The sequence below is a fragment of the Castor canadensis genome, chromosome 3, assembly GCF_047511655.1.
Source record: "Castor canadensis chromosome 3, mCasCan1.hap1v2, whole genome shotgun sequence".
Taxonomy (NCBI): Eukaryota; Metazoa; Chordata; class Mammalia; order Rodentia; family Castoridae; genus Castor; species Castor canadensis.
The window spans coordinates 40,910,607-40,933,856 of NC_133388.1; the positions used below are offsets into that span (position 1 = coordinate 40,910,607).

The 23,250-nt window shown below is 43.1% G+C and overlaps 1 protein-coding gene across 1 annotated transcript in view; it reads right to left on the minus strand.

The window, feature by feature from the left end:
• The window catches only part of Fntb (farnesyltransferase, CAAX box, subunit beta), an 83,369-nt gene that overhangs the window by 40,991 nt on the left and 19,128 nt on the right, over positions 1–23,250 (minus strand). The window lies entirely within an intron of this gene.

A 23,250-nucleotide genomic window follows, 5' to 3' on the forward strand; every position in this document is an offset into this window, starting at 1 on the left:
TGATATGAAAAAGAAACAAATATAAGTGAGACTGCTATAAACGTTTTTGTCCTATTACCACAAATGCCTATTGGCTACACAGTTGTTCAGTATGGTTTTGTACTGCATAGTACTTAAGACTGGATTCAGGGCCGGTGGAGTGACTCAAGTGGTAGAGTTGCTAAGTATAGGCCCTAAGTTCAAACACCAGTATACCAAAAAAAAAAAAAAAAAAAAGACGACTGGATTCAAAGGCTTAGGACAAGAGGAGAGAGATAAGAGCAAGACAGAGAAAGAGAGAGACAGAGAGAGAGAGACACCTATTTCATGTTGCTATCAACTTTTACAGTAACCTAATCTAGGATATCCAAACTGTAACAGTGACCACCTCTTTACAAATTATCCTTTGGCTTCCCCTCCCTTTACCCAGCATTCTAAATTTTTTTTTTTGGTAGGACTGGGGTTTGAACTCAGAGCTCCATGCTTGCAAAACACTCTGCTGTGAAGTTTAGCTTGCAGAAAAATAATATGCTTGGCAAAAAAATGTGGCCCACACTTGGAGGCAGCAATCAGAAGGATCATAGTTCAATTTGAGGCCAGCCCAGGTAAAAAGCAAGTCCCTATCTTAAAAATGCCCAACATAGCTGGGCCCTGGTGGTCCATGCCTATAATCCTAGCTACTTAGGAGGCTGAGATCAGGAGGATCATAGTTTGAAGCCAACCTAGGCAAACAGTTTGCGGACCCTATCTGAATAAAAACCCACATAAGAAAGTGCTGGTACAGTGGTTCAGGGTGGAGGCCCTGAGTTCAAATCCCAGTTTTGCCAAAAAAAAAAAAAAGGGCAGGAACAGTGGAGTGGCTCAAGTGCCTGCCTAACAAGTGTGAAGCTCTGAGTTCAAACCTCAGTACCGCCACCTCTGTCCCCTCACCAAAAAAAGTCAACTAGGTGCTGGCGAATAGTACATGCCTATAATCCTATCTTCTTGTATGGCTGAGATCTGAGATTGGGAGGATTGCAGTTCTAGGCCAGCCTGGGCAAGTAATTCAAGAGCCCCCATCTCCAAAATAACCATAGCAAAATAGACTAGAACTGTGGCTCAAGCAGTAGAGTGCCTGATTTGTAAGTGTGACTGGTTTTAAACCCTAGTCACACACACACACACAAAAAAGGTAATATTTCAAGAAACAGACTGAAGACATCATGAGAACATGACTTAGGAAGAATAGAAAGTTGTCCCAGATTCCTGTAAGTCTTTTTCCATTCCAGATACTCATACAGGACTAACATAAAGCACTAGCCTAAATGGAAACCAGATGGTATTTCTCCATCATGCCTTCCTTAGCTATAAACTGAATAGGATAGGAAATTATACATGAAGCATCTGTCAACAAGAACACTAAATAAAGATTTGTCTATAACATATTGTTATATCTGACTTGACAAGTTCTGAATGAAAGAAAACCAACTAAGAGGAAAACTCACTTCCACTACCATATCCAAGCCTACTCAAATCCAAATGATTTAATATTCAAAGGCTAATGAATAAGTCCATCATCTCCTTAGCATCTGACCCTCAGACATCTGGGGAGAAAACCTTCCAGTCAAGAACTCCTTAACGAGAAGTCCCATCTTCAGCTCCCACTAGGGCAACAGAGGCAGCCAAGTATAAGGAAAATGGAGGTTTACCTCTAAACTAAGTCACCTACAGAAACATGGAAATATGTCAGAATGCACAGTGGAAAATGCTAAAAATACTCTCAACATAGTGTCATTTCTCTTTGGATTTTCTACTCACTCTTTGGAATGAAGCACTGATATGCCAATGTAGTTAGTAATTTGATTCATACTGAAAATTCAAATTATGAATTCTAATAAATAACTTTTGCATGTCAGATGTTCATAAAAATTTCCTTAAGAATTTGTTTTTCTGTTTGGATTTTTTTTGAGGGGGAGTAGTACTGGAGTATGAACTCAGGGACTCATATTCGCTAGGCAAATGGTCTACCACTTGAGCCACGCCCCCAGTCAATTTTGCTTTAGTTTGTTTTTTGGATAGGGTCTCATGCTTTTGCCCAGGCTGGCCTTAGATCATAATCAACTTATCCCATTTTCTGAGTAGCTAGGATTATAGGTGTGAGCCACCACACCTGGCCCACGAACTTGTAATGTTCTTTAACAGCTTCAATGAGATATAATTCACATACCATTCAGTTCACTCATTTAAAGTATTTGAATCAATGGCTTTTAGAAATTTTAGCACTGCATATTGCTCAAAAAGTTTTGGATTTTGTGATGGGAACAGTGGCAAATGCCTGTAATCCTAGCTGGGCCATCCCAAAATTTGTTCTTTTGGCAAACAGATTTTGAGCTAACAGCCACTGAGAACCAGCAAATGTAGGAAAAAGTCTACATACAGAGCACAAGTTTTTCTTTTATAAAGGAAATTTACATTTACTTTGTTAAAAAAAAAAAAAAAGTGTTTCCTTCCTCATAGCAGGAAGAGGCCAATTCATCAATGGAGAACCACCAACATGCTTGCCAAACCGCACTAAGTAACTTATTTATCATACTTTCTCTGGTTTCTTCCTATAGCTTGCCACCCCATCCAGAAGTCCCATACCACTTTTGCCTTGCTCAGCCTATATTATGTAAGTTCATGTTCTAACCACTCCTTCAGGTTATCATCAACTACGATATATTGTAAGAACTTTAGTAAATGTCATGATGTACTCCCAATACAATAATACTAATAAAAATTAAATAAACATTAAAAAATTATTAAAATCTTTAATTAGAGGGAACTGGGCTAGGGATGTAACTCAGTGGGTGAAATGCTTTGCCTAGCATTCATGAGGCCTTGGGTTCAACCTCCAGCACCACAAAAATAAATTAGCAAAAAGAAAGAAATATGGGGAACTAAAGCTAAGTATTAAAAAATATCTGAGATCCAGCAAAATAATAACAATAATAATAATACCTAAGTCATGAAGAATTGTGAATATTCTATGGCTCTCAAATCTGAATTCAGAAAAAAAAAATCAATTTCAATACAGGGTTGTAAAAAAACAAAACATGGATACTCAAGCATGCCCACCCTCTCTGGCCTCTCACTATCTTGGATTGCCTGCCTTCTTTCCATCCCAAGGGAATTGACTATTCTATTTATCTCTCCTTTCTGCAGAAGAACCCCATAGGCAGCCAGTTACCAGCCTGTACAATGGAAAGGCTGTTGAACAGCCCCATGGCAATGGATAATTTTCTTTTGCACAAATAGCAAAGAGCCCATAGGTTCATTTTCCCTGCGCACAGGACACGTAGTTCATAACCCTGTTAATCAAAGTGATATGATTCTCCTGAGAGAAGAATGACAACTTAAAGCATCTGATCTGCCTCAGAAACACTGCTATTTGTAAATGTTACAAGAAAGGCCACCAGGATCAGTCACTGAAGATTTAGTCCCAAGAGATTAGCTCTTTGAAATTTAAAAATAGCCTTAAATGAAGGAACTTTGATTGGATCTGTTTCAAATACATATATGTAAGAAGGTATAAAAACACTCTTGGGATGATTGAGGAAGTTTTAAAATGAACTGGATATTAGATGGTTTTATAGAGTTATTTTTATTTTCTTAGGTATGTCCTTAGAAGAAGGTCATTCTTAGGAGATAATGTCTTGATCTGACTCTCAAATATTCAGGAAAAAATATAGATATATACATTCATATATGTATGCATACAGACATATAAACACACATATCAAAGGAAAACTGTGTGTCTTGGCTAGATCACCCATTGGGTTAAAATACCCGTGTCCTTTACTAGGTTCTTCTACAACTCCGCAGATGGAAATGTTCACTTGTAGAAAACTGACAGTAACTCAAAAAGCTCCCAATTCATGGACAGGCAAGTCATTCTGGTGAAATATACTTGATCATGACTGTAGGCTTTCTAACAGTATCAGTGACTGCTCCTTTGGGAGCTGTTTTTGGTAGAGTTTTTGGCTCCCCTTTTCTTTGCCCAAGGTAGCCCTTGGAGAACTTAGCCTGCTCAAGGTTACCTCCCCTCTTTATGCTTTTTGCAAGGATTATATTCCCTTCCTTTTCCCTGGCATTCCCAGTTCAAAAGAGAAGTTGACCTAAATGATTAAGATGTTCACTACTAAATAGTCTTTCTTTAGGTTTATAGAACCCAGAACAACTGGTGGCCTGCAGATAAGATTAGAATGTGTACTACCCCTCCTTAGTCTTTAGTTCTGAAGATCAACTAACAAAAACCTGCAGAAAAGTAACATGTCTATTTAAAGAAAATACAGGAACTAGCCCCAAGAGGCTGAGGTCAACTGCAATGTTCTGCTCAGATGGAAAAGGACAGCTGAAGGTCAGCTTAAATGGCAGAGTGCCTGCCTAGAAAATACAAAACCCGGAGTTAAACCCCAGTACCACTCCCTCTCCAACACCCCTCCCAAAAAAAGAGGGAAAAGGATACACATACGCTGGATGACAAAGACCCCCTCTTAGTGCACATCCCTCCTGCCCACTGTCTCCTTGCACCTCCGTTCCCTGTAAGAGCACTTTGTGCCTCTGAGTTCCCAAAGATAGAGCTTTGAGGATGACAGCCTCTCCATCTTTAGATGTCAGCCCTTGAAGAAACCTGATTCTTCCCACTAACTTTCCTCTCTGAATACTGGCTCTTGAGTATTGAACAGCCTGGGGGTGGATCTATAGTTTTTCATCCATTTGTAAATTCATTTCATCATTCCTTATCTGACTATATGTGGGTGGGACTTTAAGTTCTTGAACTAGTTGTAATATCTTACTAGTTCTTTTGCTATTTAGAGTTAAGTAAAATCTTTGACATAGTTCATTTTATGTCTATATGAGCCATGAGTTTATTCCCTTTTAAAATGTAACTTTAGCTAGATATGGTGGCACACACCTACAATCCCAGCACTTGGGAGGCTGAGACAGGAGGATCTTGAGTTCAAGGCCAGCATACATAGCAAGAGCCTATTTCAAAAACAACAACAACAACAAAATAAAAACAAAAACAATCTCCCATGGGGAGAGACTTAAGCAGAGGCGGGCTCCCTGAGCTGCCCAGAAAGACTTTAGGGGTAGAATCCGTGTCCCACAGCCACATCAGCAAAGCTGCTATCTCACTGGCTTCTGCTTCAGACTTTGAGGCAACAGAGATCTGGATCAGAAGCCAGATCCCACTCTGAGCCCAGGACCATGGAAGCCCCATCCTTTAAGCTTCTGTCACAAGAGAACACTGTTGTTCCCTGGAGATAGCAACTCAGAAATCTTCCCAAGGGACAGGAAAGGCATCTGGGCTGAAGTTCTATCCTCTACTTGATACTAGCAGGGCTGGGGGAAGGGGAGTGACATGTCCACACTACATTGGGTCACTCTGTCCCAATGCCCCTGGAGAGAAGAATAGAGACAGGACAGTTCTATTGAAGATCTTTCAATCCACTGAAAAACAAAACCCTTTAACAGTTTATATGGAAGGATTATGTGAAGGGCAAACAGATGCTGTTAATTTTTTTTTTTTTTTTGGTAAATTTAAAGTTTTATAATAAAAGTTGGAGGAAATTACTAAGAATTAAAAAGCTTAAGCAGGGTGCCAATGGCTGACACTTGTAATCCTAGCTACTTGGGAGGCTGAGATCAGGAGGGTTGTGGTTCAAGGCCAGCCTGGGCAAATAGTTCATCTCCAAAATAACCATGGCAAAATGGACTGTAGGTGTGGCTCAAGCAGTAGAGCTCCTGCTTTGCAAGTGGGAAGCCCTAAGTTCAAATGCCATCACACACACACACACACACACACACACACACACACACACACACACAAGAATTAAAAGACTTAATACCAGATTCCACCATCACTATCTTACCCAGATACAAGAAAAACTTCTGAGAAGTCAAACTGTAACAGTGCTTAAAAGCTGCTTTTGCTGAGGAGCACTGACTCCTTCCTTGGGCCTACGAATTAACTGAAGGTAAGGAAACAGATGATTGTGACACCTCTTTTCCATAGAAATGGAAGGAACAAATTGACAGAGGGAAAATGTAACCAGGACTACAAAAGGGAAAAATTTTGTAAGCCATGTACATGTATACAATGTAGCCTGCATGTGCGATGGCCAGTTAATCAAACTGACATTTTTTTCCCCTCTGTCTACATACTGGATGACCCAAGGTTAACTCCCTTTATTCTTCAATTATATACAGGCAGTCTTCTACCAATTATCTCTCTCTGACCACCAGAGAGGTAAACCTGTCAGCCAAGACATAGTTTTGGAGATCTGGCACCAGAGCACCTGGAAAACTAAGGGTAGTAACTATTCTGGGACTTGTATTTTGTCCCGTAAACGGAGCTTCCTTAAGAAGCAAACATTTTCTCTCAGAAGTGGGACAACAAATCTTTGAGAGTGTGACTCTCCCTGTCTTCCTCTGATGAATAATAAACCTTACTTCCTTTTCCTCAAAAACCCTGCTTTCATTATTTGTGAATTGGCATTGAGAATAGGGGACCGGTTTTCCAGTAACAAAAGACATGCAACACACTCTGCATTTATACGTGTAGTAAATAAGTAAACATTTAACCCAAAACTAGAAAGTATTTCTGGTGATTTAAAATAAATACAGGGCTGGAGGTGTGGCTCAAGCAGTAGAATGCCACCTTTGCAAGCACAAAACCCGAGTTCAAACCCAAGCCCACCAAAAAATTAAATACAATGAGATACTGTAACAGGTTCTTAGAAACTGCTCTTGCTAAAAAGCACTGATGCCTTACTTGGGCCTACAAGTTAATTAGAAGCAACATAAAAAGCAGGGCATCCCTGCCTCCATTTTATATCTGTCTTTGCTCTGAGGAGTCACCTTGAAGCTGTGTTGGGTTCCAAGAACAGGACTCACCAATAACATCTTTATGACAAAGGAATGATACTACTCCTAAGGAAAGGGTCAGCAGAGTCTCAAAGCACAGACTACAGTGCAGCCAAGTGAGGGTGCAGCCTCATCATCATAGCAGGAGTAATCTCATGGGAACCAGACTGCCCCTCTCAAGTGATGGCAGCGATAATAACTTCTCCAGAACCACAACTGAGATAACAATCAGCTAGGCCACGCCTTGGCCAGGACTGCCTACTTTTGCATATCTTTCTCTCCCTACCCTAGTACTTCTTCTATTTAAATTTATCACTCATGTCTGTACCCCAAAGATGGACTAAAATGCTACTCTACCTCTTCATAAGGCAATGCCTATGCCAAGTAATAATTTCCCTTCTCTACCCTTCACCACTACTCGTCTCTTTACTTGATGTATTAGGGTGAGTGGCTGGACCTGATATGTGCAACCCCTGGAGTTGGGCCTCTGACCTAGAACTCCAGTTACAACATCACCTACTAGCAGAATGACAGACATCAAGTGCTGGTGAGGATGTAGAGGAGCTAAGCTCTTACCCTGCTGGTGAGTGTGTAAAAGATACAACCACTATGAAAAGCCTAGTGGTTTCTTACAAATCTAAAAATATACCTACCCTTATGACCTAACAATTCCACTTTTAACTTTTTATACAAGAAAAATGAAAATATATGTACAAAAAGACTTCAAGAATGTTTATAGCAACATCATTCATAACAACGAAAATTTGGAAGTGCAAAGCCTGAGTTCAAACCCCAGGCCCACCCAAAAAAGAGAAAAAAAATCTGTATTTGTAGAAATACTATTTAGCAATTAAAAAGGGACAATTACTAGTGACTATAACATGAGTGAACCTTACTAATATGCTGTGTGAAAGGTGTCTTTTACAAAAGTATACTGCATAACTCCATCTAGATAAAATTCTAGAAAAGGCAAAATTAATCTACTTTTTTTTAAATCAAAACTTTGGTTGACTTGGTGATGGGCCAAAGGAGTAGGAACTGACTGGAAAGACGCATGAAGAGATGTTTTATAGTGATGGTGATGTCCTGTACCTTGTTAAAGTTTTTGAAACCAAAGTTCTAGACACCAGGCCCAAACTCCAGGAATTCTTTGTCGGGTCACTTGCCCCAATACACCAAATAAAGAGTAGGAATGAAGGGCAGAAAGAAGAAGTTTATTACATGACACAGCAAGCCTCAGGAAGAGGCAAAGTAAGCTTTTCAGCCCATCCTCTGGGTAAAGATATGCGTTTTAGGTTTAAATAAAGAATTAGTACAGGGGATGAGAAGTATTCATAGGTTTACAGTCCTGGTCAAGGTGTGGTCTGGTTGATCATCACACCTGGTTTTGAAAAGGGCCCAGAGAAATTACTACTGCTCTCATCACTTGAGGGGAGCAATCTGGTCAGGATAAGTAAGTCCTTGTTGCCTGGTAGGTGGTCTGTCCTGCAGAGGCTCTGTCCTTTCCTTGGGGGCAGTTTCCTGGAGGGAGCTTTTTCTTTCTCCCTCCTTTATTGGAGTAGGTTTTCTCTCACTCCTGGTTATTACTGAACCTAACTGGGGGCAACTGGAGATTCAGAAAAGACACAGGAAAGACAGACAGAAAGTAGGATCAGGTGTGTTGGGCACTCAGGTGAAAGTGCACAACCCTCATGGCTTCTTTTCTCTATCTTTATTCTTTAAGGCCTTACTCCTTTACAATTCTTTAAAACCTTGCTTAAAGCCTCTTTCCTTAGACTCACTCTGTCTCATGTTTTCTCTTAGCTGTTAATCTCTCTTAAAGTCTTGGCCCCCAGGCTTGCACTGTCCCATCTCTGTTGGCAATAATGGCGCTGATAGGTTTCAGTTCTTAGTGCACACTTAAGCTTGTTTCCCAGGGTCACAGTCCTGCCTCAAGTCTAGCTTGAATCCTCCTTCCACCCCAACCTCCAATCAGCATGAACCATAAGATCCTAACCAATCAGATCATGCTGAGTCTCACTGAGGGGTATTTAAGACCCTGCCCTTCTCTCTCTCACTCTCTTGGCTCTCTCCCTCTCCCACCTGGCAATAAAGAATCTCCTGGCCAGATCACTCCTCTCCGCATGGTCATATTTGGGGCCTACATTTGGTGCCATGACTTGGATCGGGTCTCCCCACTAATCCTGGTGGGACCCTGATTCCGACTCACCCCACAACCACCCTGAGGATGTGACTGGCCAGGACTCATCCTCCCGATTGCCCTCACTCACATCCAACACCGGACATCCTTTTGGTGAGTCCACATACCCTTACTGGGCTACCTTTGTGGTCTCTCTCTTTGGTGTCTCTAGGGCTTCAGCGTTCCCCCTTTCCGATCATCTCGGGCTCAGACGGTAGAGGAAAGACCTATTTCCCAATCAGCCTCGGCTTGGGTCTATTTCTGTCATTTCAGTCTCAGAGACTGCCCTCTGAAAATCCCAGTGCCGGTGACCCACAGTCCCCTCGGCCTTTTGTCCCTACAAGCACTAGAATGCAGTGACGACTGCTTCTCGTGCACCTTGTACCGTTCTCGGACATTTGAGCCGCGTGGGGACACCCTGCGATTCATAATATCCTCCCAACCCCTTTTCGGGACCAGGTCCCAACATGGGGGCCTCCTCCTCTTTGCCGTCTGACTCCCCACTGAGATGCCTCCTCAATAATTTAGACACCTTGGGTTTGACCCCAAATATAAAACTAAAAATTTGATCCGCTTTTGCACTCAAATCTGGCCCATTTATCCTTTAGACAACCAAAGTCATTGGCCCCTTTTCGGGTCTTTAGAGCCCAACATTTTATGGGACATATAACTACTGTGAGCGATCAGGACGATGGGAAGAGATTCCATATATTCAAGCTTTTTCATACCTCCGTCTAAATCCAGTTCTCTGCACCATTTGCAAGCCAAAACATGCCGAGTCTCACTGAAGGGTATTTAAGCCCCTGCCCTTCTCTCTCTCTTGGCTCTCTCCCATCCGGCAAAAAAGAATCTCTTGGCCAGATCACTCCTCTCCACGTGGTCATATTTGGGGCCTACAATCTCCCTTTAGCTTTCTTAAAGCCTTGGTGCCCAGACTTGGAAACAACAGCCAAAAACTGCATATGCATAGCTTGGGTCCTTAGACATTCGCTGTTCCATGTTCTATTTGGCTTTCCTTTAGCTTAGCTTTTCTAAAGCCTATGTTAAAGTTCCCGGTGAAGACTTTCTATCAAACCCTCTTTAGCAATTTTCTTCCAGCATTTCTTTTCCCTTCCAAAGGCTTCCCACACCAAAAAGCCCCAAAGCAAAAGGCCCCAAAAGCAAAAAGCAAAAGTAAGAGCCAAAAGCAAAAGCCTCACATCCCAAAGCTAAAAGCCAAAAGCAAAAGCCCCTCTTCCTCCTTCAGGGGTATTTTATAAACCAAGGCAAACAGGGTGGAGCAGAGGTTCTTGGGGAGGGGTGTGACTTTGTAACAGGAGAAACCTGCGTTCCTGCTTCTCTGAACGTAAACAACTTAGGAGATGCCGCTATTCTGCTTCTGGGGCTGTGCCAATCTCGGAAAAGCAGGTGAGCTGCATCTCACTTTGCTTATGTCGGGTTCTCATAGGCTTCTCATAATCCGCTCTCCACAGTTTCCTCTGTATTTCTTTGTAAAGATATTATCCATCAGTCCTGTCCTTCCTGGAACCCAAACTGGCTGCAAGGTGAATGGCTCAGAGCAAATACAAATATAAAATAGAGACAGAGATGTCAAGCTTTTCTTATGCTTTTAATCTGTGGGCCCAAATAAGGAGTTTTGGATTTTAGCAAAACAGTTTCTAAGTACTTGTTACCGTTTGGGGTGCACATATCTGTGCATTTGGCAAAACTCAGAAAATGTAAATGTTACACTTAAACCAGATTTCACTATCTGTGAATTTTATTTAGGAAGAAAAAGAACTGTACATAAAGACCTATCTTTAGTTAATGACATGCATATTGAAAAATTTAGGGAGAAGTGTATTGAAGTCTATAACTTATTTTGAAATTTACTTTTAAAAAGATGGAGTTGGGGATGTAGCTCAGTGGTAGAGTGCTCGCCTAGCATGTGTAAGGCCCTCAGCACCTCAAAAAAAGCACCAATATTATTAAAATTTGTCCAGGTGGTACACTTCTGTAACCCCAGCACTTGGGAGGATGAGGCAGGAGGATCAATCATGAGTTTGAGGACTGTCTGGGCTACATAGCAGCAAAATCCTGTCTCAAAAAGGGTGGAGGTGGGGAGGATAGAGGGAAAAAGAGAAAAAGAAAATATGGATAGAGTTTATGGGTTCAGCTCAATGGTAGAGCAAGGGCTTAGCACATTCAAGGCCTTGGGTTCAATCCCCAAGAAGAGAAAGAATGGATAGACAGATGAACAGATGAATCAACATTTGATATTTTTTGGTAGTACTGGTGTTTGAACCCAGGGCCTTGTGCCTACTAGGCAGGCACTCTACTACTTGAGCCATTCTGCCATCCCAATAACATTGATTATTTTTGAAATAGGGTCTTTATGTTCAGGATGGCCTGGATCATGAGGCTCTTATTTGTGCTTGCCTGTGTAGCTGGGGATAATAGGCACATACCCAGCCATTGGATGAGATGGAATCTTGCAAACATTTTTGCCCTGCTGGCCTCAAACCATGATCCTCCCAATCTCTGCCTCCCAGAGATTTTTTTTTTTAAAGTATAGGAAAGTGTTAACAAAAGAAACTAGATAGTGGAATCTTTACTCCTATTTTCTGTGTGTAGAGCAGGAAATCCACCCCCCCTTACTTTATCCAGTTATTCTAAATTCCTTTCCTAATAAACTTTACTATTACTTTTACTACATTTTCATTTCTCGCCTGAATTCTTCCCTTGCTCAATGCAAGAACCAAGGTATTTATCAGGGCTTAATTTCCCATAACACTTTCTCATCTTTCCTCTATGTTCCAGGTGTCTGGAATACATTACTAAACAAAACGAAGCCAGACACCAGTGGCTCACACCTGTAATCCTAGCTACTTGGGATACTGAGATCAGGAGAATTGAACTTTGAGGGCAACCCAGACAAATTATTCATGAGCTACAATCTCCAAAATAACCAAAGAAAAATGGACTGGAGGTGCGACTCATGTAGTAGAGTATCTGCTCTGCACATGCACAGCCCTGAGTTCAAACTCCAGTCCCACGAAAAATGAGAGAGAGAGAGAGAGAGAGAGAGAGAGAGAGAGAGAGAGAGAGAGAGAGAAAGAGAAAGAGAGAGAAAGATCAAAGATTCTGGTCCCAGAAGCTTGCTTTGTGCTCACCCACACTCCTTAAAGAAATATGAGGAAGAGGAGTGGTAGAAAACTAGTAGCCAAGAGGAGGTTCTCAGAACCAATCTAAACTTGTTAGAACTTAAACTCGGGTATTCTCAGGCCAACACTCAGAACCTATGGGAGCAGGGTCCACCCACTGGTTTTTTGACAAACTGTCCACAGGTTTCTGATGCATGTTCGTTTGACAAATCAAAGGTTTTAAACATGTCAAAAGTCACTAAATTTAAGCTCAGAAGCTGATACATAGTTTTGAAGTAGGCTAAAATTACGGAAAGTTCGGGACTCATAGAAAAATATTACATTTTAGATTAACCATGCTTTGACTCAGGAACCGCCCTTACCTGGCCAGGAAACACCCATCCCCCTCCCCACTCATTGATCATTGAATTCTAATCACTTGGTTCTCCCCTTACCATAGGTTATCACTGAAAGGATGTGCCCTTTGCCCCAGCAGATCCCCATAGCAGAAACCAGTAAAGCCAGCACAGGATGCCCTGTGCAGGATAAGATAAACAGGATGGGGGCAGGTGGAATGTGAGGAATGTGAGGAATGTGAGCAGATTGCGAAAGACGACTAGAAGTACGTGCAAGATGTGCCCTGCCTGCTTGCTAAATGTAACCGTGTGCGCGAATACTGACCCTTGAATCTATAGGCTAAGAAGTAATGTACTCTTAAATGGATAGGCTGGAAATGTATGTGGTGTTACAAACTCATTGGCTATGTACTGTGCGGGCTTTTGCTGTAACGGCCGGTAGGGGCCTATATAAGATCTTCCCTAAAGAGGCTCGGGGTCTTGTCTGCCCAATCGGACCTGTGTGTCTGTGCGGGAGCTTGACCCTGGCTTGCCAGCTCAATAAACTCTGCTTTGTTGATTGCATTCACACGTGACTCTCTGTCTCTCGGAGGAATAGGATTCTCGGACCCTAACAATCACAGGTTTTAAAAGCACCTGAAGAGCAGAAGCATGCTCTCTTGGCTGGCAGACTCCACCTATGCCTGCTATGTTCCTCTATGTATTTTCCTTTCCTAACATTTAATAAACTACCTTTACACCCATGTGTCCTGCCATTCTTCCTGGTGGGACACAAAGAATTTGGAAATCTTCTGATCACAGAAATGCTGTTAACATTTTTTGGTGAAGCCAGCCAGGAGTTAAAAGGTAAAATGCTATGTTTATTGATGTTTTCTTCTAACCCATCTCTCCCTGTCCTCTGGCCCTGTGCCCTTCCATATCATTGCCTTGCCCACAGCATGCTGCTGGGATATGCTACATTAGTCCAGCCCCAGGTTGCTAAAGGCGTGCAGGGCCTCTGCACACCCACAAGCCACCTCTGTGGCCGTGTCCTGGTAGACATGCAGCCAGAAGGGCGGAAATACAGGGGTAGCCAGTGGAGCAAGTTCGCCATCTGGCCCGGGTGGAGAGGGTGGTCAGGACTGCCTGTGAGGCCTTAGGCACCAGCCATGATAACTGCTGCCTCTTTCCTGTGGCTGCTATGCATCCACATCCTTTCCTCTCCCTCCTTCCTTCCCTCTCCCTCATTTCTCCCCCATGGCAGGCCTCAGGCATGGTGGCCATCTCCCCCAGCCTCTCAGCCTGAATTCCTCTATGGGCTGCCAGGGCAGGTCCTACAGAGTGAGTGAGGGTTACACCCATCCAAACAGCCTTGGAGGTTTACTCAGGTTCTTGCCTCTGGCAAGAAGTTTATTGGGAAGCAGATTGTCTCTAAAGTGAGAACAATGGGGGAAGATTTTAAGGTTGAAGTATTTATTAAGAAACTCTTAGAAAAGGTTAGATCAAAAAGAATTAACCTAGAAGGTAACACCCACACACAGGAAATCAATGTGAGTCAATGCCCTGTATAGCTATCCTTATCTCAACCAGCAAAAACCCTTGTTCCTTCCTATTATTGCTTATACTCTCTCTACAACAAAATTAGAAATAAGGGCAAAATAGTTTCTGCTGGGTATTGAGGGGGGGGAGAGGGAGGGGGCGGAGTGGGTGGTAAGGGAGGGGGTGGGGGCAGGGGGAAGAAATGAACCAAGCCTTGTATGCACATATGAATAATAAAAGAAAAATGAAAAAAAAAAAAAAAAGAAAAAGAAACTCTTAGCTTTGGATTCTTTTGACCCCTGGGGCGATTTTCTGAGTTTGGGTTATTGTCTTGTTAAGAGAAACACTGAGTAATCTGGTTCCTGCTCTAATTGATGGAGAATTTGAGATTCTAAACCTATGCTCTGTCTAGCTCCTGGTTTGGGTCTTTGTTTTATTGTATTCTAGAGAGTAAATTAGGCTTTAGAGTATTAGCTACCTTTAGAACTTCCTGTGATGGCCTCTGGGTTGTGGCTATCTAATCTTAAAAAGAGATTAGTGGAATTAAAAAGTTAAGTTACTTTTAAAAAGGACCAAAACCTCAAAGTTCAACAGGTAACAAAACATATTATAATTAATTAATTATAATAATTAATATGGCTGTAATTTAAAAGGTTATCTAAATCATTTCCTAAAATCAAAATTGAGTAAACTAACTTAAAGCTAGCATTTAATTCTATCTTAAAGATATTCTGCTCTTAGTAATATTTGCTAAAAACTGACTTATAGGAGAGATTTTATCAGGATAATTGTGAAATTTATTAGGCTTTTGATTCTGTAGGAAACTGAGTCCTACTCAAGCCAGTTTATATAAGTATCTGTCTTTTCTGTGATTTTAGTACATTTAACACACCAAAAATGTGTGGGCTATATGCCTAAACTTCATTTAAATGCTATATAAATATTTACAGAGTTAAGGTTATATAAGTTTAATACAAGGTGACCAACACTAGGTCAATAGAAAAGAAGTCTATTTGGGGGAACTGGCACTATCTTCGTAAGCTTTTAAGAGTTGTAAAAGCTTTGAGTTTTGTTACTGCTGCACACCTATTATCTTAGACAAAGATTCTAAATTCTATGCAAAGGCAAAATCTAAATTAACATATATATGTAAGAAAAATGATCCTTTGCATCAAAGTATTTTCTACCCTCTTAGATTACTTAAAAATTCCTCAGGTTGCCATCTTAGGTGACTTGCATGTTTAAAGGGTCCTTGCTTCTTCTTCCAGATTTCTATACCACTCCATTGCCTGCCAAACTGTATGCCCTAACCATCCCCTAAGCCTTTTAGCCAACTGAGGGAGATTGTGAACCTTTGATCTGGACAAATCCCAGGTGAGGGGCAGGTACAACTGCATCAGGGATATAAGAAGGAGCCACAGTCAGCCATCTTGTGCTTGTGTGTTTGCTAAGCTGGAGTGAATACATATGTGTTTGCACCCTTTTGATCAAAAGAAATTACCTTGTTAAGATTTTCTGTCTCTTGTGTGTCTGTTTTCAGCACGGGACGGTTATTAATTCTAACAATTTTAGGGATCATCCGGGATATTACATTCTGTCTGGGAAAGGCCCCCCACCCCAGCCTTTCCTGGGGGAACCAAGTCTTGCTGCCTGGTTGTGGCAGCCCCCAAGGTTCAGCCTACAGCAACAACTTTCCAGATCTGCGAATGAACTTGGACTCCAGAATTTCTTGACAATGCAGGTAAAAGAGCTCTAAAGACAGGAACCGTGGCGACCATGAAAGTTTTGTGCACAAACCAAGACAAGAAACATCATGGGGGTGACCAAGTCATGTCTTGGTGGTCAGGATATTGGGGCTGTGTGAAGTGTGAATGAGACGTGTCAGGTGACACATGGCGAAAGTGGAGTCCTGATCCATAATTCTGAGGTGACTTCATACTATTTAAGGCAGATTATATTTTTAAATCTAATCCAGGTCAGGAGCTTATACTGACCCACAAGCTACCAAAAGATGCCTCAAGCTCCCATGGAGGACATAGGCGGAGATGGCAGAGTCCTGTAGTCCTGTTTCCACTTAAAGAAAAGGAAAAAAGACAAAAACAAAAAACAAAAAAACAAAAGCCCCTCTAACTGGGATTTACTCTCCGCCCTTCCCCACCCACTTATAACCCTGCTGTTCCTCTAGCTCTAGTGCCAGAGCCAGCCCCCACACTGCCACCACAGACTTTGGCTTCCCACTTCCCCTTCCAACCCCCTTCAACTCCCAGACCCTCAGGCTTCTGCTTTCCCCCTCCCCCTCCTAACCTTTCCACCTCCATCCCTCTTCAACTCTCAGACCCTCAGGCTTCTGCTTCCCCACCTCCTTCTCCTAGTCCTTCCACTCCAACCCCCTTAAACTTCCTGCCCTCCCCCACTCCTTACCCAAAATCCGTCCCTACCATAACTCCAAAAGGAGTTAGAGCAATGTCATTAGGACATTGAGAATCTACCTTTTCTTCAGTCCCAAGGAGAAAAACCATAGTCCCTCTTTCCTCTCAGGGAGGTTCCCCCTCAGAGGGGTGTGAAATTGGGTTTGTAAATGCCCCTCTTACCAGCTCTGAGGTCCGAAACTTTAAAAAGGAGTGGCGACCCCTTCTCAAGGATCCCTTCAGGGTCTCAGAACAGGTCGAATAATTTTTGGGACCACAGATATATACTTGGGCTGAGTTAATGTTTATTTGGGGAATTCTCTTTTCTGGGAAGGAAAGCACCATGATCTGTAGAATGGCAATGGCTATCTGGGAACATGAACATCCTCCAGGACAGAATGTCCCAGTGGCTGATACTAAGTTTCCTAACCAAGATCCCCAATGGGATAACAACACCCCAGGACATGGAGAAAATATGAAGGACTTAAGAGATTTAATAATAAGGGGAATCTGGGAATTACTGCCAAGGTCTCAAAACCTCTCTAAAGCCTTTAATGTCCAACAAGGAAAGGATGAGGGACCAACTAAATTCATGAGCTGCCTCAAGGATCAGATGAGAAAGCATGCTGGGCTAGACTTAGATGACCCTTTAGGACAAGGAATGTTAAGATTTCACTTTATTACAAAAACTGGCCAGCTATAGCAAGAAAATTACAAAAACTAGAAAACTGGAGAAGTAAATCCATAGAGGAATTATTAGGAGAGGCACAAAAGGTATATGTAAGGAGAGAGGAAGAAAAACAAAAACAAAAAGCAAAGATCATGTTATCCACTACTGAGCAGGCTAATAGGGGAAGGCCAAATCAGTACCCTATCAAACAGCAGGTTAATAGGGAAAGGCCAAACCAATATCCTATTGGACCTTTACTGGCCCAGCCTCCCTCCTGGGTTTAAGAGACCAGAAAGTCAGAAGATGAAACAAAGAAGAGGGGAAAATAACTGCCTTAAATGTGGGGAGACAGGATACTTTAAGAGAGAATGTCCAGAATGGGAAAAAGAGCATAGGTGAAGGACTGAAGGACAGACTGCAGGACGTCCCAAAAGGTGATAAGTGGTCAAGGAGACACTTCTCCCTAGGAAATGCCCATTTGCATCTGAAAGGCATCTCAGCCATCAGGCAATACAAAAAAGCTATAAAACCCCACTCCCCACCCCAATCCACAGGATCACTGGTTTCCAGGTGCCCCTGCATTCTCCAATATGCACTCTTTCTCTTCTCTTCTCTACAAATAAAATCTTTCTGACCTCTGCTGTTGGAGTCCACCTGTGCTTTCATCCTCAGAGCGGGTTCAAGAACCCTGAGCACCTGAAATTCCTGCGTGTACCATCTGTGCATCATATTTGGCGATGCACGAAGAGACCTGAGGTCAGTATAGGTTGTGCCAAACTGGGAAAGGCTGCCTAGGAATGTGACCGTAAGCGTCTGGCACTTCAGTGGAGTCCATTTTCCAGGAGAGACCCCCCACCACGGCCTAGCTACGGTAGAACTCTCAGGTCCACCTTTTCTCTCTCTGTCTTGTTAAGGAGGGTTTCTCCCTTGGGAAACTGAGGAAAAGCTCTGAGCCCACTACAGCTGTACAGCAGGCAATCTGAGGAAACTCAGACGCCAGATGGGGGATTATACCACACTACCAATGCTATGTGGGTGGAACCTGACTTCAGTGCACCAAGGATTTTTCTTTTTTCCTCACCTTAAACTCTAACACTCTCTCTTTCAAGATCTGACCCACTTATGGGGAGGTCTGAAAACAGCCGGTGGAAAGGAAAGTTTGTCTTCAAGCCACAAAAGGTGTTCTGGCCGGGGCACTCCTCGGTGTCACCCAAAGGCTGGCGCAACTTCCTGACCCGCCTGAGGCTCCAAAGACAGCTAAGTCTCGGACCCCTCCAGTCATGTCTGTGGCAAACAGACAATCAGATCTCTTATGCTTCCTTCATGGTTTCCATGGCCTGAGAGTGGAGGTCACCTATTGCTTCCAGTGCTCCAGTACTGCCCTCAGGCAGGATCGACCTGGACAGCAGTGATGACCAGTAATCCCTCATGCGTTGAGCCTAGAAACTCTCTTTTTTCCCAACCCTCAGCCTCTCCTTTCCCTTTCCCAAGTAGCTCAGGGTGAATGTCCCCCCTCCCCACTTTGCTCTAAACAGCAGTGAGCTTCTTTCTTCAGGGAGTTTGGGAAAAATCGTTACAGGCACCAGAAAGTGCTAGTCTCCAATTTAGGCTTAACTGTCTTTGTCAAGCATCAGGTTAACTGGTTAAACAGGTGCAGCCTGCCCTCAGGGAAAGAAAAAAAAAAAACAGTTAAAAGGCAAAAACCTCAGGTTTCTGGTTTTTTGCCCCTTACCAGAGCAAAAGCCTTCAGATGCGCTCTCTCTCTCTCTCTCTCTCTCTCTCTCTTAATAAAAAGCATGTATGCCTCACAGAATATATAGGGGGACAAAGGTCTACTTCATCAGGAGTCCCCATCCATGCCTCTATAGGGGCCATACAAGCCCTCTTGGTTACTTTGATAGAGTTATTTTTAAAATTAAAAACGTTCAGCAGGTAGAGGAAAACCAGGCCTGCCTGGGTCCAGGGAAAACAGGGAAGTCAAAATAGATGAGAGATTGGTCAAAGATCATCTCAGGGGGGTGGGTGCAAGTGAGGTATCTGTAAATCCTCCATAGCTTTACCCACAAGTGGCAGTGGAAGGAGCAAGGGAGAGCAGGACGCCCTCTCCTACTAGAGTTTCTCCTCATCTGGGGATGCTTAGATAAAAGGAGAAACCTCTGTTAAGGTGACCAATTTTCCCTTGTTTCCCTTTTTTAGATGAGGAATCAAGCCTCAAGGATCCAGGAAGGATCCCCCTTGCCTGTTTATTAAAATATTGGAAAGATTTTGTTCCAGAAAGTCTTCAGCAAAAGTGACTCAAGTTTTACTGCACCCAGGCTTGGCCACAGTATCCTCTGGGAGATGAGGAAAGATGGCCAGAAGGAGGGAGCATTAATTATAATACCATTCTTCAATTAGATATGTTCTGTAAAGGAGGGAAAGTGGACCAAAGTTCCATATATTCAAGTGTTCTTTTTCCTAAGAAATCACCCAGAATGGCTAAACAAATGTAGGCTAGACACCCAGACCCTGGTAACCCTTTGCAAAAAGCCCCCAAACTCCCTTGAACCAAAAAATCCATCAGCTCCCCCTCTCTCCCCTTACCCACTACCTTACACACTAGACGCCATCCCACAGGACTCTACCCTCTCCAGTTAATTCCTGGAGGGGATAGGGCTCACGTTCCTTTTAGAGTGAGTGAACTTAAAGAAATAAAAAAGGATTTTTATTACACAGAAAACCCAGATCAGTACACCCAGGCACTTAGAGAAGTCAGCCAAAACTTTGAACTGAGCTGGAAAGATGTAGTGCTATTGCTATCTCAGACCCTCACTTCTCTGGAGAAACAGCAGGTTCTAGATCAGGCAGTCACAGCTGGAGACAGTTATCACTTAGATAAAAGCAGCCCTACAGGCCTGTCTCAGACTGGGCCCTCACAGGAGGAGGAGAGGAAGGGAGAAGAAAGACAAAGACATTGGATACCCAAAAAGGGAACCTTGATTCCCAATTCCAACAGGAGATCAGGCAGTACTTAGGTATGACCCTAAGTGGGACCCTAAAAATGACAAGGATGAATGGAGTCATAACCATTTCATCTGCTCCATTCTTGAGGGTCTAAGGAGAGCCAAGGTAAAACCTCTTAATTACTCCCAAGTCACAGCTGTACAGCAAGGACCATTAGAAACTCCAGTAGCTTTCCTATGGAGACATAAGGATGCTTTACAAAAGCATACCAACATTATACCAGAGTCACAGGAAGAGGAAATCATCCTAAAAGATAAATTTCTAACACAGTCAGCACCAGATATCCATAAAAAGCTTCAGAAATTGGTGGCTGAAGGGAACAGAGATCTGGACCAATTGGTCTGTGTAGCCACGTTTGTATACTATAATAGGGACTTAGGAAAAGAAAAGAAGAACCTGGAAAAGGAAAAGAGAAAGGATAAGCAGAGAAGGCTCTGATCGTAGTGCTCAGAGAGGCTTCCCTGGGGCAAAGTCCAAACCCGAGGATATGCTTTCAATGTGGACAGGCAGGCCATTTTAGGAGGGAGTGCCCCCGGAGAAGGCTACCTCCAGGACCCTGCCCCATTTGTTGGGGAAAACACTGGAAGGCACACCGTCCCCGGTTCCCAGGGGAACTGAGGCCAGAGCCTCCCACCTAATGACAGGTCCCGGGGCCTCCCATACAGGCTCCTGTAACCACCGTAAAAGCAGGGGAGTCCCGGGTTTTACTCATGATGGAAAAGCACAAGGTCAGCCTCCTTATCGATACTGGAGCCAGCATCTCAGCTATTCCTTTCTCTCCCGGACCCAGGTCCTCCAAGAAAATTACTGTTCCAGGCATATCAGTCCAGCCTCTAGAGCGTTATTTCACTCAGCCTTTAGCCTGCTCCTGGGGAGATTTCCATTTCTGTCACTCCTTTTTAATTGTCCCAGAAACCCCTACTCCTCTGCTAAGGTGAGACCTTCTATCTAAATTGAGGGTACAGCTCCTTTTACCCCCAGGAGAGTACTTTTGCTTGCCCCTAATAGAGGAACAAGTAGACCCCACAGTGTGGACAGACGGACACATTGTGGGATGGGCACGAACAGCTGTCCCAGTCCTAATTCATCTCCAAGGACCCCTCCTGGTTTCCCCATCAAAAACAATATCCTTTAAAGCCAGAAGTTAAGGAGGGGCTAATTCTCATAATCAAAGACTTAAAGAGTCAGGGGCTGCTAACAGAATGCTCCAGCCCATATAATACTCCTATTCTCGGTATCAGGAAGGGACCTAACAAATGGAGGCTAGTCTGGGATCTCTGCCTGATCAATAAAGCAGTAGTGCCTCTCCACCCTGCATTTCCAAATCCCTATACGCTTTTAGTCCAAATACCTCTGGGTACCGCTTACTACTTTAAAAGATGCCTTCTTTTGCATTCCCTTATACCCTAAAAGTCAACCTATCTTTGCCTTTGAGGACCCCACAAGAAAGTCTGGACAGGTCACCTATTCCTCATGTCACTCCTATCTTTACCCCCTTGGAGGAAGAACAACTAAAAAAACTTGGAGCAGTCAGGACTGAACATGGAAAATGGGTTCTCCCCAATGGGAGGGAAATGATCTCAAAGTCCCTAATGAGAAAACTCCTTACCTATCTGCATCAGGGGAGCCACGGGGGACCCCAAGCCATGTGTGATGCAATTTTGTGAGCCTATGAATATATAGGGATCTATACACTAGCCAAACAAGTATCAGGAGGATGTCTTACTTGTTGAAAACTAACAAGCAAGCTCTGAGACAGAGACCAGCTGGGCATAGAAATCCCGGGTTGTGACCCTTCCAAAGCATTCAGGTAGATTACACTGAAATGCCCAAAATAGGTTATCTTAAATACCTCTTGGTTATTGTAGACTATCTCACACACTGGGTCAAGGCCATCCCTCTCCCAAGGGTCACTGCTACAAATGTAATTAAGGTATTACTAGAAAACATAATCCCAAGGTTTGGGGTTATAGAAAATATAGACTCAGACAATGGGAGTCATTTCACCACCAACGTCCTTAAGGGACTTATGAAGGCTCTAGAGGTCAAATGGGAATATCACACTCCCTGGCATCCACTTTCCTCAGGGAGGGTTGAAAGAATGAATCAGACTCTTAAAAACCAACTCACTAAATTAGTCTTAGAGACCAGATTAGTTTGGATTAAATGTCTTCCCATAGCACTACTCAGAATTAGGATGGCCCCTCAGAAGGACATTGGTCTGTCCCGCTATGAAATGCTTTATGGGCTTCCTTACCTTAGCTCTGTTACTGATGTACCTTCCTTTGAAACCAAAGACTATTTCCTCAAATATTATATGCTTGGGTTGTCCTCTACCTTACTTTATCTTAAGAAAAAAGGATTGTTAGCACAGGTTCCTCCACTTGACTCTCCTGTTCACCTACACCAGCCTGGCAATCATGTGCTGATCAAGACCTGGAAAGAAAATAAGCTTGAGCCAGCTTAGGAAGGAGTCTTCCTGGTCCTGCTGACCACAGAGACAGCCACCTGGACCATGGTGAGGGGGAGGACTCATCACACACAGATAAAGAAGATGCCCCCACTCAACCAGAAGGAACAATGGGCTGTGCTCTCACATCCAGGCATCACCAAAGTGACTTTAAAAAGACTATAGTGAAAATATTCTTTCTCTTTCATTTGGGAAACGGTATGCTTATTATTAATGTAACTCAGAATACATTTTCCTTAATTGTTTAATTTGATGCATGTCAGGTACTTCCTTGTGGAGACCTTACATCCCAACTTCAACTCCAAGGATTCTCCTTTTACATGTGTCCCACCCTGGGACCCACAGGGAAGCCCAGTATCTGTCCAGAGTGAATGGATGTGGGGTGGAACACTCAATATAAAGGATATACTTCCCCCTTTTATGAAAATCCTAAGGGCTGGACTAGACCCCAGGTCACTGGAAAGACTGATTTCCACCATACAAAATAATCGACAGCCTTTTAACAGACTGCAGTTGAAATAACAGCTGTTTCAGATACACCCCTCTCCTACTTGTAAATATAAACAATGTAACCAATTAGATTAGTCATAGAAAGCTCTTGGGGTATGACACCAGAACCATCTATATTTCGTAGATATGGGTTGGGGGCAGATG